The 16757-nt window shown below is 37.9% G+C and overlaps 1 protein-coding gene across 1 annotated transcript in view; it reads left to right on the forward strand.

Annotated features, from left to right (window-relative positions):
• NKAIN2 (sodium/potassium transporting ATPase interacting 2) overlaps nucleotides 1–16757 on the forward strand; it is a 558604-nt gene that overhangs the window by 459503 nt on the left and 82344 nt on the right. The gene's annotated exons all lie outside the window — the stretch shown is intronic.

Consider the following 16757-nt stretch of genomic DNA (forward strand, 5'->3'; position numbering starts at 1 on the left):
GGGATCAAGAGCTGCTGGATCTAATACATCCATAGGCATGTTACACAAGTATTGGCTGATAATTACACTAGTAGCAAAGGACTGGAATTATTCAGGATAAAGATCACAACAGGTATGATGGCAGCTAAGAAGTGGCATAATACTGAGTAGGAAATTAGGACTTAACAGATATGAAAATCATCATCTGTAAATGGAAACTAGGAAAATTACTTTCAGGTTCATACCAAGAAAGCAGAACTTATACACATGGTTACATGGTCACTCAGCACAGACTACATTAATTACAGTTAGGCTCACCTTTGCAAAATCTAGGTGATATCAAGGGCCACTTTGTTTGCAAGCAGATTTAAATTTAAAGATTCAAAATGAACTGATACCATGTTTTAATCTTCTGAATAAAACATGAACCAAACATGCTCAGTGCTACTACAAGCTATTTCTGGTTCCAAAATTTTTCATTTGTGTTCCTGTATTTTAACAAATAATTTTAAAATTACAGTGAACATTAGGAGAAGCTAAGCTTCAGGAATTTCCACTCGCTTCAGGTTTAGGTGGGGGAAAAAAATTTCTGGAACCTATTTTATCCCTATTCCACTTATTTAATAAAAACACCTTATAAACTTATTGCACTTTATTTTTTAAAGTCTGACTGTGTCCAGAATAAAATTTGTCCTTTTCATCTCTCTGAATTCTTGAATACTTGCTTATAGTATTATTTTTTCTGCCTATTATTGATAGCTTAAATGTCTTTTTTCTGTATCTGAGACTTTTTTATAACTGAGCATTCATGACTTTCTCTTTTTCTTTGTGGCAATTTAACACTTGTGTTCAAGCTAATGCTGTCAAAAAAAAATCCCAGGTGCATTAAATTTCCATATTGTCTCCTTTTACTGAGTCTGTAGTTTTCTGTTTGCAAACCAATTCCTATTTACAGAATTAGGTAGAAGTTAGCTGTCTGCGGAATTTATTGCCTTTTTTTTTCTTTACTTTTTTTTTTTTGTGGCTACTTAAATCAACTTTGTCGTGCCCAATATGAATTCTACAGAAAGTTTTGATATTATTATGAATAGAGTATCTCTCTTGTCTTCTTTCCAGTTTTGGGGTGGGCTATCAGATGCTTGTCAGAGAAGTTGGTGGTTAGTTCCAATGGGAAAGTTTGGAGTTTTAATCCAGAGCAGCACAGCCATAGCAAAATGCTGGCAGAAGGCTGGGAACTGACTACACCACTGCTGCAGTTCCCAGAGGTCGCAGGCACCCATCAGTCAACCATTTAACCAGAAAACAGTATCTCGGATCCCTGGGAACTTTTTCTCAGAGTCCTCAAATTTCTCAAGCTCATAAGTTCATAGCTGGTTAACGCCAAGTTTCCAAAAAGCTCAAGGTAATTTGGAATCGTACATACATGCCAAAGCAAATCATCCTAATTTTCAAGCAGAGTTTCAGTATTCTTCCAAAGGAAATTCCACATTATATATTTAACTAAAACTTTTTTTTTAATGCATGAGGGAATTTCCAATTTATTGAATAGTTGTTCTAATACCAGGTATTCCTAGTTGAAGTGCCACCTTAGCACATCTAACTGCAGAAAATGCAGTTGGTTCACAGGTTATATATATATATATATATATATATATAAAATATTATTTGGTTTTCATCTGATCTGTATGTATTCCAGGGTATCTATACTTCTGACTTTATTTATTAAGTATATGGAGTTGAATTGAATTCAGATATCTACTTCTGAATTAGTATCTAGATCTGCTCTGAACCAAAGTCTGCTCTGGCTTGCAAACAAAGGGCATTTTAAGGTGTGATGGGGTGATTCACCTCATACTGAAGAAGCTTTCTACACCTGGTGAGATGACTTATACCCTGAAAGTGCCTTTCCAGCTCCATTGACTATATAGGTGACTAGCTCAGAAGTAGACAACCAAAGCTAGAGAAATGCATTCCAGCCATTACAGGTCATACTGTGTTTCAAGAGTTCCACAGAATAGACTGTGCAGTACTATAGGAATCATCCTATCAAAAGTTGGGAACCTAAGAAAGAAGAAAATTTTCATAGTCATTCACTTAAAATTACTTCTATGAACAAGGCTCCCTTTTCTTGCATTAAAATTGCTCATATCTGTTAGAAAACTCCAGGGAAAAGTGTTATATTTAAATTCAGTTATGTTTATGCTTTACGTGTTGGGTACTTCCAATTATTATATTAAATATATCAAATCTCAGTGGAATGACTGGTGATAAGTTTTACATATTTATAAATTTGATGTATTCCCAGAACCACGCTTTCAACATTAGAATCATAGATTCACTTTGCTGAATGACTCAGTAGGTCAATTAGTCCATGGCCCCAACCTAAATATGTATGAAAACATGTCAGAAGTTTGTCCATCTTGTTCTTAAATGCCAGCAACAATCGATCACACAGACTCCCCAGGCAGTCCTTTCCAGTGATTTCCTCTCCCTTGGCTTCAGAAACCTTTTTCCCCAAGAATCTAATTTGTATCCTCTTTGCAATGTAGTCTAGTTCCTGGGCCAATGATGGATGTATCTCCATTATAGGCAGGGAAACAGGTTACTCAGTTCTTTTCAACAGCCAGTTGTGCTCTCAGTCTTCTCTCCTCTGCGCTAGGAAACCCCAGTTCCTTCCATCTTTCTTCAAAGGTCTTGTTTTCAGACGTCTGCTCATCCTAATTGCTCCCCTCTGGCTCCTTTCCAGCCAGTCCGCAGTTTTTCTTGAAGTCTTTGGAGTTGAAGCCTTGCCAACACAAAGCAAACAGGAATTGCAGCCGCGCTGCAGGCTGCCCTCCTGCTCATCCAGCCCAGAAGGATGACTCCTCGTCTGCAGCAACACGGCAGCGGTGACTTCTCTTCGGTTTGCGAACCGTGACGACCTTCCACTCCCTTGTGAGACAGCGATGCCCAGGCTGTTGTTCCCCAGACCGTGTTTGCGTATTTAGTTATTTCAGCCTAAGTGTCGTACTTTCCACTTGTCCTTGCTGAATAGCACTTTCCAGGGCAAATCTCACGTTTCTCAGGATGATTTCGAATGCTACTCGTTTCCACAAACATACTTGCAATCGCTCAGTATACACTTAAAAGGTCTTTTGTGTTTTCAATCATTCATGTAATTAGTCAAAATATAATAGTATTGGACCCACAACAGACCACAGCATAGCTTCACTTGATACTTCTTTCCATTATGACCATGTACTATTGAAATTTTTCTCTGGATATAGTTTTCCTTTTTGCAGAATGCCTTATGGGTAGGTCAGAACAAAAATGGGTTTAACAACATTAAACTCTGTCTCATATGACATTCTTTTCAGCATGCTAAGGAATCACAGTCATACCAAATACCAAATCAGAATACCAAAATCAGCAGAAACACCATACCCAGAATGAAAAAGATACCCATGTCACAATCAATGTGGAAAGATATATTAATGGGTTCAGTGTACATCTTGGAAAGTGTTTATCTGAATGTCTGGTCTCAGTGTAAAAAATTTAATCTCACATACTGTAAGCGTCCCATTAATTTAATGGAATTATTGGCAGTACGAAAAATGAAATAAATGCTGAGGTTGTCTTGGATTAAGCTGTAAGTGTCTACAGGGGTTGTCTTGGATTAAGCTGTAAGTGTCTACAGGCTAAAAGACTGAAAAATATGTGAGGGTAACTTAATGATGAAGTTTTACAGGATGTTGTGCGCTCAGCTCAGGTGATAAAATAGTGTGTAATTAATGCTATATTGTGGTGCTGAGGTGCACTAGGGCAGAACCAAGGAGTCTGTCATTTCCTAACCTTTGAGGACTAAACTATGTAATCTTTATTTTCAGGCTTAACTGCCATTCATTTCTGAGATTAGATCCTTTTTTTATTTAAGAGATGTCTGCCTTAAATATAATAATACTTTATAGATCACTCTTTCAGATTAAATTAAAGCATTTATTTTAGGTTGGAAGCATACAGTGCTTTACTGTTACCTTCTCTGGGCAAATTCAACTCCCAGTGAAGTCATTTCCTTGAAAATACTTTCACCCAGTCTATATTTAATAAACCAGATATACTATGTTTATTCCTTGACCTAAAAAAAATGAACTCCACTTCTTTGAATTCACAGTGTTTTGCAATATTCTTACGCACCAGGAAATCAAAGAGGAGCTCTTTGTATCATTCTTCCCCCTGCGACTGTTCTATTGTGTATACCAGCTTTCCAATTCAAAGTAATAAAAGCATCGATCTTCTAACATCTTGACAGTGGAGTTCTTCTAATTCTGCATTAGCACTAAACACAAACAAAAAATTTAGTATAAGCAGCCCCAAGAGACGCTTCAACCAGATTTCTGCATTTCCCTGGGCTAAATCAGCTCCTGAAAACTTAATTTAAGAAACTGACACAGACACTACAGTTAGAATGGTAAATCTACTCCCTGACAGTTTCTTAAATAAAGTTTTCAATCACTGATTCAGTCTACAGAGATAGAGCTCTGTTCTAGTTACTCCTCTCAAGCTATGCTCATTAAAGATCATTGCTCCTAGTGTTTCATCTTAGTCCTGGCTGGAAACTGGAGGGTCTTTGGACACAGAGCTGGATACTGAGGAGATTATCTTAAGTGACATTTTAGCTATCCGGCATGAAATACTTGCAAATAAAATATGCACACCTAAGTACTGTGATGATATGATTCAAATGGAATGAATGCAAGAGACAGAAAACATTTTGAAATAAATTTCCTAAATCTCTGAGCACTTTTTTTTTTGTTTTTGTTCCCGGTTGCTTGTGATATTTCATTGGCAAGATAAAGAAGAGCCCTAATTGTAGCTGCATCATTAAAAATCTCTACAAAATCTTTGGGGCCAATATTTATGCCACTCTAGTGCAACCTTTTCCTTCCCCATCTCACTGAAAAAGACACGTCTGGGTTGTATCAAGGCAGAAAGTAAGTAAGTTAAAATCTATTCTTGGTTCCTGGAAGTATGTTTTCCCTGCAGAGTAGCGTACAAGTCAGATTCGGGTTGCAGTGCTCTTACTTCTCCCGTGCTCCCCAGTATGTTACAGTAGAATTTTGAGGGATACCGCATAGATATTCATGCTGCAGGAAGACAATCCATTCTGTAAGTGGGTTGGGGTTTTTTTGTTTGGTTGTTTGGCTGGGGGTTTGTTTGGTTTTTGAAGAACTGCAACAACAATTCTAAGCCTTCAAGAAAAGATGCTTTGAATCACAAAATGCTTTAGGTTGGAAGGTCACCTTGTGCAACTCCCTTCTCAAAAGAAGGCCAATTAAATGACATTGTTCAGGTGCTTTTTTGGTCAAATTTTGAGTATCTCCAAGGATGGAGTTTTTACCTCATCTCTGGGCACCTGTTCTAGGGTTTAGCCATTCTCATGGTTAAAAAAAAAAATTTAAAAAATCCTTACATCTGGTCAGAGTTTATGGTGTTCCGACTTAGAATCATAGAATCATAGAATCATTTAGGTTGGAAAAGACCTTCAAGATCATCGAGTCCAACCATCAACCATGCCCACTAAACCATGTCCTGAAGTACCCCGTCCACTCGCTTTCTGAATACCTTTTTGACTTGTGTTTGTTGTCTCTTGTCCTTGCGCTGTGGACCTCGGAGAGGAGCCTGGCTCTGCCTTCTGCAGACCCTACTCTTAGGTAGGGCCGGGCAGCAGTAGCATCCCCACGAGCCTTCTGCTACGAATGCTGAACTGGTCCTGCTCCCTCAGCCTCCCCTCAGCCGCCCTGCGCTCCAGTCCATAACTAGCTTGGTGGCCTTTGCTGGACTGGCTCCAGTACGTCCATGTCTCTCTTGTACTGGGGAGCCCAGAACTGGACCCAGTCTTCCAGCTGTGTCTCACCAGCGCTGAGCAGAGACGAAGGATCCCCTCCCTCGGTCTGCCGGTGACACGGTTCCTAACGCAGCCCAGAAGGTTCTTGGCCACCAGAACCCCCAGGTCCTTTCCTGCAGAACCTCTCCCCTCCCAGTCAGTGCTCAGAGACCCCCATTCTCGCTGAAAAGCGAGCAAAGCAGAGCCAGAGCCCCCCCACATCCAACCCGTCTGGGGACCAATCCATGTTAATTTGAACTGAAAGGCAATCTTCCCTTTTGCACAACCCTGTGAGATGGAACAAAGCATCCGAACATAAGTCTGCGGCGACAGCAGAGCTGACACCTGACATGAACTGTCACTGAACTCTCATTAATACATAGCTGACCTAGGAATTAATTTTTAAGGGTGCCTGCCAGATACTAGATCCTAGTCTTCAATGAATAGGGTTTTCTGTGTTGTCTTTTATAAAATATCTCTTATATATTTGCACTTTTAATACCTGAAGTAAAAAGCAGGGACAAAGACTGTTTAAAAAAGGAAATATTTGAATCAGTCTGTATTATTTTTCTTTATATTAATTTTAATTTAACTGTTAAGAAGAGAATAAAGCTGTTACAAGACTACACTGGAAAATACAATACCAAACAACATTTGTTACATCATTAAATAACATGGTTTATTTGTTAACCACTATATCTTCCACAAAATACCAGAGGAAAATATTTGTATCTAAGAGGAAAGAGAATTAAATCACAGGAGACAAAAGCTGGTGTAAAGAGTCTCAGGAAGAAATAGTGTGATATCTGGAAAATTACTTGTTACTACCTAATAGCACCATCAGTTCAAAACTGTAACGTTGCACATTGAATCTGCATAATACTTTTTGTACATCTTAGGCATACTATACAGGCTGGTATATATGTTGTACGAGCTGGTGCTAAGTATAAGATTAGCAAAACAATTGATCTTTTTATTGAAGTGATTTTGCCATCTTAAATTAGGTGGTTTTTTCTATTATATATAAGAACACATACATTCTTATATATGCAGGTAGTCCTCTATGCTTTAGCAGCAGTGCATGCTGCATAGTCAACATGCAGAAGAGTGACGGGCTATACATCTATGGATTAGTACCTTAACTGGTTTAAATTGCTACAGTTTCTTTTCCACTAGGTGAGGTACTTTCCTTCATACTAGCTAAAAAATCTAGCGTGGCATCATAATGTTATTCCTTAGGGTGTGCTTCTGAAAACTTAATAAAAACCATACATTTACCCAAAGTTATGCACTGAATCTTTTTAAATAGCTTGGCATTGTTCTTAAGAGGCTGCAGTTTACTGAAGTGGTGGGCATTGTCATGTCTTAGCAATAGCTCAAAAGAGGAAAGGACATGCACTTGAAATGTTTGCTGACATCAGGTTGTTTGGTGACAAAGTTTCTTTTTAGTCTGTTTCACTGAGACTTATAATGTCAGAATAGAAGTTTGTGAATAGCTTATTTTTCATTTCTGAGTCAAGTGTTTGAACCCGTATCACCTACACTGGATATGTGGGAGTGCTAACGTTTTCCAGTTTGCAAATGCAGCCTAAGCACCCTAATAAGTCAAGTTTGGAAAAGTGTAATATTTTCTCCTGAAAATGTTGAAACACATTTTTTGCGGTGTTGTTCATGTTCTTGTTCTTTTCATTTTGAAAGCTAAAACTAGCTAAAACTGGAATTCCTGAGTAGTCTCATTATTCAAAATTATTTCTGAGGCACTGGGTAGAAAAAAAAGAATATCAGCTCTAGAACAGGAGAAACTGTGCACCTTGTTTCTTAGAAATAATTCAAATAATTCTTAAATGCAGGAAGCAGCCAATATACAAAACACCCGTAATTCACTCTGTGTTCAAGACAAGTTAGATCTTACTGTTTCTGTACTTAGATGACAGTAGTGGATAATCAAATTAGTTTTATTAAAACTAATCTGTGGTCCATGCTGAGTGACATAATATCACACCACAAAAAGGCAGAGCGATTTCAGCTACTGTTAAATTAATTACTGCATGTAAAGTGAAAAGAGTTTGGTTTATCAAATCTGAATTATAGCTTTAGGTATTGTAATAACCATCATCACCTGCAAGGACATGAATGAACTCTTTATGAACTAAAGTTTATCAGAATCAAATAACATGTTCCTGTGACAAATGTCGTCTTCTTTTAAAAAAATAAATAGAACCTTTCAGACAGGAGCTAAAGGTGGTTTTCAAAGTTTGTGGGGTAAGTATAGCTCAGGCAAAAGGAACTCTGGCCACTCATGAGCACCAAAAACTATGACACAGCTTTTCCTGTGTCACCTGATGGAGTTGCAGCTATGCAATCCCTTAGTAAAAGTCACATCTAGGTGTAAAATGTGTCAAACTAATGGTCAGAAACATCCTTGTTATAAATATTCAGCAGTGTTGCTATAGAGGCTGCTGCACGCAGGCTTCGTGCACATTGCGCTGAGTATGTATTGGTGTGGCTTCGCTGATCTGACTTTTGTTTTACCGGCCCAGATTTGCAAGCTACATGGATGCTGTACAACTTCAGATCTGAATCTAATTCTGTGCATGATGGCATCTATCAGCCTGGTCAATAGTGGAATAAGTTCTAGCGAAAGAGCCTGAAATAGTCGATGCAGGATAGTTTTTCCGCACCATTTCTTGAACAGGGCGTAAGGGCTATCTGGAGATGGCTCACACTTCCACTTCTGCCTCTGTGCTTCCTTACCATCAGTCTGTGGCTGGATTCCTGCTCAACATCTTCTCTGGGCTCCCTAAGCAGCTTTTCAGAGTCCTTCAGTAATACTTAGCATGCTCTTTCAACTGGATCCTTTCTATTGACTGCAGAGGAATTCAAACCATTTCAATCTGGCTATTGTATTTTATATTGAGAATGCAAGTGGGTTGTAAGGACTAGCTATGCATTTTAAATTGATGCTTTAGCTCGTTGCAGCCTCCCCACAGAAGTAAACCCTTTTGAAAATATTCACCTGGGCTAGATTTTAATCAAACTGAGTAGGATGATTCCACATGCTTTTAGTAATTTCCTGACTTATCCAGGCTTCTTTTTAATTATTCCAAAATCTGAATGCATATAAAATCACTGCTGGCTAGAAGTGCTTAGACTATAGAGCACGAAGTGCAACGTATTTATCCTCAGCCTGGTATCTCATGAACCGCTTCTGCATGACAATGTCCTCCTGTTGCCTAACACTACTTCTGGGATAACAACAGTGTTTCTGCAGTCTGAGAACTCTGTTCAAGTCTACTTACTGTTTCCTGCACACGCTGCAGGTGGTAGATTTTTTTAGATTTGACAGCAGAGGCTGATTCAAACAAAAATAAATTCTTCACTGTAGACGTGAGCTCCACCCTAGGGTCATGAATGAATGGAGTTGTTTAAAGCAAAAAAAAGATGGATAGACAAGATAATCGTTTACATCTTAAAAAAGAATAAAAAGTCAAAAATTTGTCACTGTACACATGCATTTTGTTTTACAACACCTAACACTACGTAATAACCAACACCAAGGCACACTGAACAAACCACACCAGCTGGAATTTCTTTCTATATACACTCTATAAACCTACTGATGTTTAAGTTCTATACCATACAGTTCTGCATCCTTCCTTACTAAATGTTGGACCATGCTAAAATTTTGCTTGGACAGAGATGATCAAGCACAGTATTCCTGCAGTGGTTCGGCAACTCAGTAAACCATTTATTCCAGAAAAGGGAAGCATTTTAAGGATATTCATTTCATCCTGTTATTTTACTGAAGGCCTAGACCTTTCTGTTTGCAGCCTACAGAACTGTCTTCCCAGCTCTCTGGAAGCTCTGCATAGTCTTTTGGATATTATCCAAATATAAGATGTCCTTGTGCTTAGAAGGGTTTTATTAAGAATTAAGAGGTTATTTATATTTGTGTCGGCAAATTCTAAGCACTATCGATCTGTGTATTTGCCTGGGTAAACCAAGAGAAGAGACATACCTCCTTTACCATTTAAAAAGAGGAAGAAAAAAATCAGTCCCGAGAGGTTAAGGAACGTATTCTTTAAAAGCATTATGCTTTACTCATAAAAAAACTAGTACTGATATATTGTGAAAGCAGTGAAATCATGTGTTTTCAGCTCAAAATTAATAACCAGGATTTGGGAACCGTTCAGAACATTCACTCTGGAATGAGATCCAGAACCACACTGAGTTTAGTACAATCATAAATTTTTTTGCTAGTTTTGTTTCATGGAACACAGTTTTGATGTGGGAAAAGAGACCATGTGTCACCATCCTGTTTCCAGCCCTGGCCCCCTGCCCTAAATCAGGCCGCTCAGTTCCACCCCGAAGCAGCAGCTTTACTCTCTAAGATATTTGTGGGATCATCATGTTCTGGTACACCAGTAAATATTTAAATTGCATCTTTGTACCTTCAGGTTTAATCCAACCTTCAGAACAGATTTGTCTTTTGGAATGAAAGAAGCTGGGTTTTGTCAGTTTTAATAAGATCTGGTAGTAATCTCATGCCCATCAGTAGGGATAGAGCAACGTAGATCAGCTGAGACTGGAAACTGCCCACTGTACGCCCACATTATCAAAGTTTGGAGGCAAGCTGTTTTCCTCAGAGAATGGCAGTTTGTCAAAACAGAAACTTTTCAAAACAAGGTATTACATTTAAATCCATTTCCTTCAACAAATTTTCTCAGTTCCAGAATGATATCCCCAATTACTCCACAGTGAGAAATAAATACAATTCCACAGAGTTAGCTGCTGCTCTGGGATGTGAACACCTCTGCTCAGCTGCCTATTTCAGTGTATTTTATCATTGCACAAGCTTAAATCCTCCAGAAAGTAATTTTCTAAGAACTTACTTACAAAAATTCTAGTGCTTAGGATCTTTGCTAAATATGTACAAGAGCTAAATTAAAATTTCTGTTTGCTAGCACAGGGACTGCAACTTCTCAGCCCCCATGATAAGTGACGTTGGGCTACTGGGTTGGGCTTAATTCTCTTGTTCTACACAAAAAGAATTCAAAGGATCTTAGCCCAGAACATTCTCAGTCTAAAAATATTCTGTTTAAATACGAAAAATATTCATGGGATAGTAATAATCATTTTAACCTTGCAATAGAAAGATAAAGTTTCTACTTTCTTTTTATGATATTTTTAATTGAAGAACTATATAGATAGAAACTTTTTGAACAAAAACGTTAATGAAAAATGTTGATGCCACCGAACTGATTAAATTAATATTCTGGAGTTTAGCAGGTATCTTTTTTTTTTTAATGAGTTGAAACAAAGCAGATTAAAATTGTTAGGTTTGTCAATGTACATATTCCAATACTAGAGAAATATGAAGACCTTAATTAAGATAACACTGATTGCAGCTCTAAAGATTATATAAGATTATTGATAGGTATCATATAACAGACTAGTAAGTGACAATGTTAATTCCTGTATAGTAGTACCTATGTTTTTTGAGGACTATTTTATAGTACTTTATTAATATAACACTCTATTTTCACTTTAGAGAAGAAAAACAGGACACCTGAGTCCACTCCTTCTTTCACGCTGGTATCTTTATAACTAATCCATTGAAATCTTTGGAAGTATGTTGGAAATCACTTAAGATACCTTTGGAACATTTTTAACACAATACTGAGAAAAGCTAACAGTGAGGAAATCTTTTTGCTGGTTTTCATGGATGAACTTCAGAAGTAAATCTGTTGGGTGGATTCAGACTGGTTAAACCTTATCTGATTAATTACACATATGTAAATCAAATTCCATATCCAATTTGGAATTATACTGGTCCAAAACTGTTTTGTAAGGGGAAATTAAAGAACAGGATTCTAGGTTACTGGAAAAAATAATTATTCAAATGAAGGGTAAAGTGTCACACACATATGAAAAAGTGAAGAGACTGAAAATCTATTCAGATGCAACAGGATAAAAAAAGATCAGGAACTCTAAATATCCATGATGCCTACACAACTATACAATAATTATTTCCTGTATATGGACTGTGGATTAAAAAGAATAAGGAAAAAAGGAAAAAAGGAAAAAGAAAAAGGAAAAAGAGAAGGAACACAGCTGCCAAGCTCTATTTTGGCCCTTCAGTGAGGGCAGTTTTTTCCTTTAGACAGGAAAAGGTCTGCTTGCATGAGAAAATGGTACTGCCTGATGGGAGCTAGTTTTAGTGGAAAAGTGAGATAACGGAAGAAAAAAAATGTCCGTAGAGGCCTCTCTGCATCCAAGGCATCCGGAACTACAAATGCTTTCAGATCCTGATCTTTTATCAGTGAAACCTTGTGTGATCGTTCTGTCTCCAAGCAGCCTGTTCTTGCTAGTTTGAGTCTGAAAAATGAAACAAGTGGTTACATGGTTGTACTTGACAAAACTTGTACAAAAGCTTGGCAGGTTCGCACAGATTTCAGCAATTCCTAATTAGAAAAATGGAAGAAACTTATTTCCCATGACACAGCAGGCCACAACCATTGAAGTCAGTAGAATTTAATTTCCCTGAATCTGTGAGATGTCCTGGACTTTCAAAGACTATCACCCCGAATCAGTGCTGCCTCATTTTTTCCCTTGGCACCGTGCTTGGGATCAGCTTCTCTAAGCTGCACCCAACAAAAATCATTGAAGCATACATAGAGATAGTATACTTACTAATAGTAAGTATTACTAGTAGTAATACAATACAGACAGAGCTATCTATCTTCATTTTGAGCACTGCTGTCCTCCTGCTGCTTCTTAATGCAAAGAAGGTTGAATTCATTTCTGGCAGCTCTTTACAAAGCTTTCTGCTGCCATGTTCTGTCATCAGCTGTCCTCAGCCAGAAAATGTTATGTATTGTGCAGTAAACCCCAGCAAAAGTTGTTATCTACCGTGTTAAACACAGGCACAAAACCATCAGAGCTCAACGTGTTTTACAAACAAAGCTGAAATAAAATTACAGGCTTAATCTGAAGACGTCTCAGCCTCTAATCAATGAGATCTGAGACTCTGAGATCTCCAAACTCTAGCCTTTGTCTAATCCAGCAGTACTTCTCCTGACCAGTACAAAGACCAGCACATCTTAAGAATGTCAGCAAAGATGTCCTACTAAATATTTTCCCCTGTTTTTTGCCTCCTTGATGAACAGCAAAATCTACTTTAATGCACTAGCTTTCATTAACAGGCTTTACAAATACCAGCAGGATTTACAAAAGCAGTACAGTGATCATCAATAAAGCTCATACAGCTATATTTCTGTGTCCATGAAGGAAGCAGCTGTTTGTTGAATTTAGGATAATGAAATCTTCCTTGACATACAGACTGTGAACAACACCATATCGGCATGTCCAATGTGTATCAACAGTTCTTGTTAGGTTTCATAGCTTCAAGGCTTATCAGACCATTTCTCTGCATTTCCCTGAACAATGTTTGAGCCACAGATGTTGGAAAGAAAACAGACGGCAAATACACTGGAGAGTACAACAAATCCCCAGCTTCAAGTGTAGACTTTGTCTGTGTCCACTAAAAGTGTATTCAAACAGTGAACAAAGTAAATAGCAAGCGGAGTTTGTCCAAAAATAACTCTAAATGTTTTCAGTGTAAGAGATGTTAATGATAGATACATCATCCCCTCCTTGGCTTACAGAGTTCTACAAGGAGATTCAAGTCCTTAGCAGTTTTCTCACTGAGAAGTAAAACTTTTTTGTAAGCTGGGTGACCTTCACTACTAAGCCACAGGAACTGCTCTGCTAATATGGTTGCATATTGGGGGACATGATTTGAAGGTTATAGTCAAGTTCAAGGCCCATAACAATTTATACCTGAGAAGATTTAACTGTGCAGCAGCTGACTTTGCAGTGAATAGGCTCCTTCTGTATTTATTCTTATCCCACATATTTGGGCGAAAAGAATTTACAGGGTCTAACTTACATGTTGGCTTGTCAAAATCTGATTTCATTATCATGCTTATTCCAGCCAAGTTTGACCTGATCTATGGATGATGTCTAATCTTACCAGAACCAGATTTCATGTCTGCTTATTGTTTTGCTTTCTGAGATTGACCTTGTTTGTTAACTGGTTCAATAAGTAATAGCTACACTCCTTGAAAGCCTTCCCAACCACATTATTCGAAGTTCTTTAAGACCTGAATTTGGGGCTTTCAGTAGGGTTTATCTGGTTTTAATATTATAAAGAATTAAGGAATATAACATTTCTGTGACAGGTATTGGGTCTATTTTATGAGCAGAGGAAACAACACAGCATTTTACTGATTACTTAGAGATGGAAATAGAATATAGATCTGATAAAAATCTGTAGTAGTTTTTTACTGTTAAGCACTAAAAGACTATTCCTGAACAAAACAAGATTTAGTCCTAATCACAGCATTCAACCTAACTGCCAAAAGATGATTTGAGGGCAAGGGGATTTTCTAAATATAACAAATTATTTCAGAAAATCATCTGGGGATAAATTCAGGGATGGAAGAAAGCTGGACTTTGTGAAGTTTTATTTACATATGTAATTATAAATATTTTAATGTGTGATTATATTTCCTGTGTAACTTAGATACTTGTGCTTTTAACCTGTAAAGTTTTGTATTACTGCACCCTTTGTAAGCAAACATAACTGTCTCTGGAGCAATGATGTTCTAACCACAGAGCCCAGTTTTGATTTTTAAGTTTAGCTCCTCCTGATCCATTTTAACTTCATTTGGCAGATGCATAACAAATACTCAGTTCCTGCAAACCAGTTTATCCCTTTCTTTTTCAAGGAATACATTTTTCATCCATTGTCTGTACTTTGTAAAATATTTTTAGTCCATCACGATTCTTCTGAAGGTATTGCAAATGATAAAAAAAAGAGCCAGACAATGAGTCCTATTCATTCCTGCTGCGTCTCTGGTAAGAGACTAGAGGTTAAGAATTTTCCATGGTAACTAGAATGGCTTAAAGGTCTTCTGACAATAAGATGATGGATTCCAATTTTAGTCACTCAGGAATAAAACTATTACTTTAAGCAAAGTTGCTCCAAAGGTATCCATTCTTCAGCTTCTTACACCAGGTGAGAAAGCCAGTGTGCTACTGAAGGGCCATAACAGCCCTGACTCCAAAAAGAAACATAGTCTTCTGGCTTGGATGTAAGGTAAAAATACCCATCTCCAGGAACATCTGGCAGACACTTCCCAGTGTTTGCAGCTTTGGTAGGGAGGGGTCCAGAGAAAGGAGAGATTTCTTGGGGGGTGAAGACTTATAGCCATAGGTAAATATATCTATTGGGGGGAAATTTGCATAGTTTATGTTGACTGATGGTTTGATCACCTTCAGATGCTTGAAGTTAGTTCCATGACTAAATTCATGTGAAGCATCATCATACATTTTCTCATACAGCTTATTATTCGCTGGATTGGGCTGTTGTGAGAATGTAGGGTAATTATTCATCGCAAAAATATTTATGGTCCTTCCTGCCATCTGACAGCTATGCAGGGTAGTGATTGATTTTTTTTAAATGTACAAAATTTCTGCACTTTTAGACAACTGCAACTTAAAGAAAAACCATTCAGCTACACTACAGTATGAAGAGTAATCATGGATCAATTGACATGTCAGTCATGACATTATCCAAAACCCCTCTGAGTGTAGATGCCTTTGCATGAGTTAGTGCAAAAAGGGAAAATAAGTGGGACTGAAAAAATGACTATATATGAAGGGAGGGAAATGTGGACACGACATATCTGCTACAGAATGGCATTCTATTCTTTTTGGCACAGTAAACCTAATTAAATAGTTACATTTTAAAATCTTCATGAGAATCTTATTTATTAATGTCATCAACAGGCTGAAAAAAATGTAGGTTAGGTGTGGAGAGAGTTTGGTTTAGCAAAGACATTACTTAAAAGCAATTTTTTTTGCATGACTGAGCACATGTGCGCACAGACTAGATAGTCACGCTTTACAATGAGGTTACACTTATAAATTATTTATAAAGGGTTGGTAAACACTGTAGGCTATTACAGAATCCACAAAGTCCATAGTTTTGTTATAACTATGTATAACACCCTCAAGTAATGTGCAACCAAGTATAATTTATGAAAGTCATATCCGTAGTATTGTTTATGATGTATATTAATCATTTATTAATCCTTTATGAACTATTTATAAATTCAGTCTTAATGGAAAGCATGGCTGACTGCTTACTCCATTGCACTAGCTGCATGGGAGTTAAAGGTTGCAGGTCTCTGCCCCTCCTTTTTAACAAACTAAGCAGTCTTTAGGCAAGGCAACACTCACTAGCTGTTTCCTTCCAGACTCCTAGGAAGACAGAAATCTGAGCGAGGCATTACGGAGAGGTTGTGCTTGTCAGCAAACATACAGAACCTTTTTTTTTTAATGTCTTCTCCAATACTTCAGTAGAGCTACCACAGGTCGCTTCACAGGGTCCACGCGCCAAAACTCCTTGCAGATGACTCACACAGATTAACGTCTATGAAGCCTTGGTTCCTGAGGACTCTTGTAGAGTTGGTACCTCAGAGCACCAAAATAGGGGCCGTATTTCTAGGAACTGAGCAGAGGAGGGTTGCTGGGTAAAAGCACGTGTCCATGAGTCCTTACGGTTTCTGCAGGAAAATGGGCAATGTAGCAGAAATGACTGCTATAGTCTAGGTTACCATAATGTCTAGGAACAGATCCTGGCTTGCAGGATTATTCTTCTGCTCTGAAGCACTTCTGCCTGCCAAGGTAGAGCTACTTGTTCTTGCTGCAGGCAAGCTCCACTAACTTTCATGTGACAGTGCAGTTTTATTGCTGCTCTTTGCTGCTTTATGCATGCTGTGAAACCTCTTGCTGAGGCATTTGATACCAGAGTACCATCCCCGCGCATTAATTCTTCACTTGTCCT

The sequence above is a fragment of the Haliaeetus albicilla genome, chromosome 17, assembly GCF_947461875.1.
Source record: "Haliaeetus albicilla chromosome 17, bHalAlb1.1, whole genome shotgun sequence".
In the NCBI taxonomy this organism is placed as follows: domain Eukaryota; kingdom Metazoa; phylum Chordata; class Aves; order Accipitriformes; family Accipitridae; genus Haliaeetus; species Haliaeetus albicilla.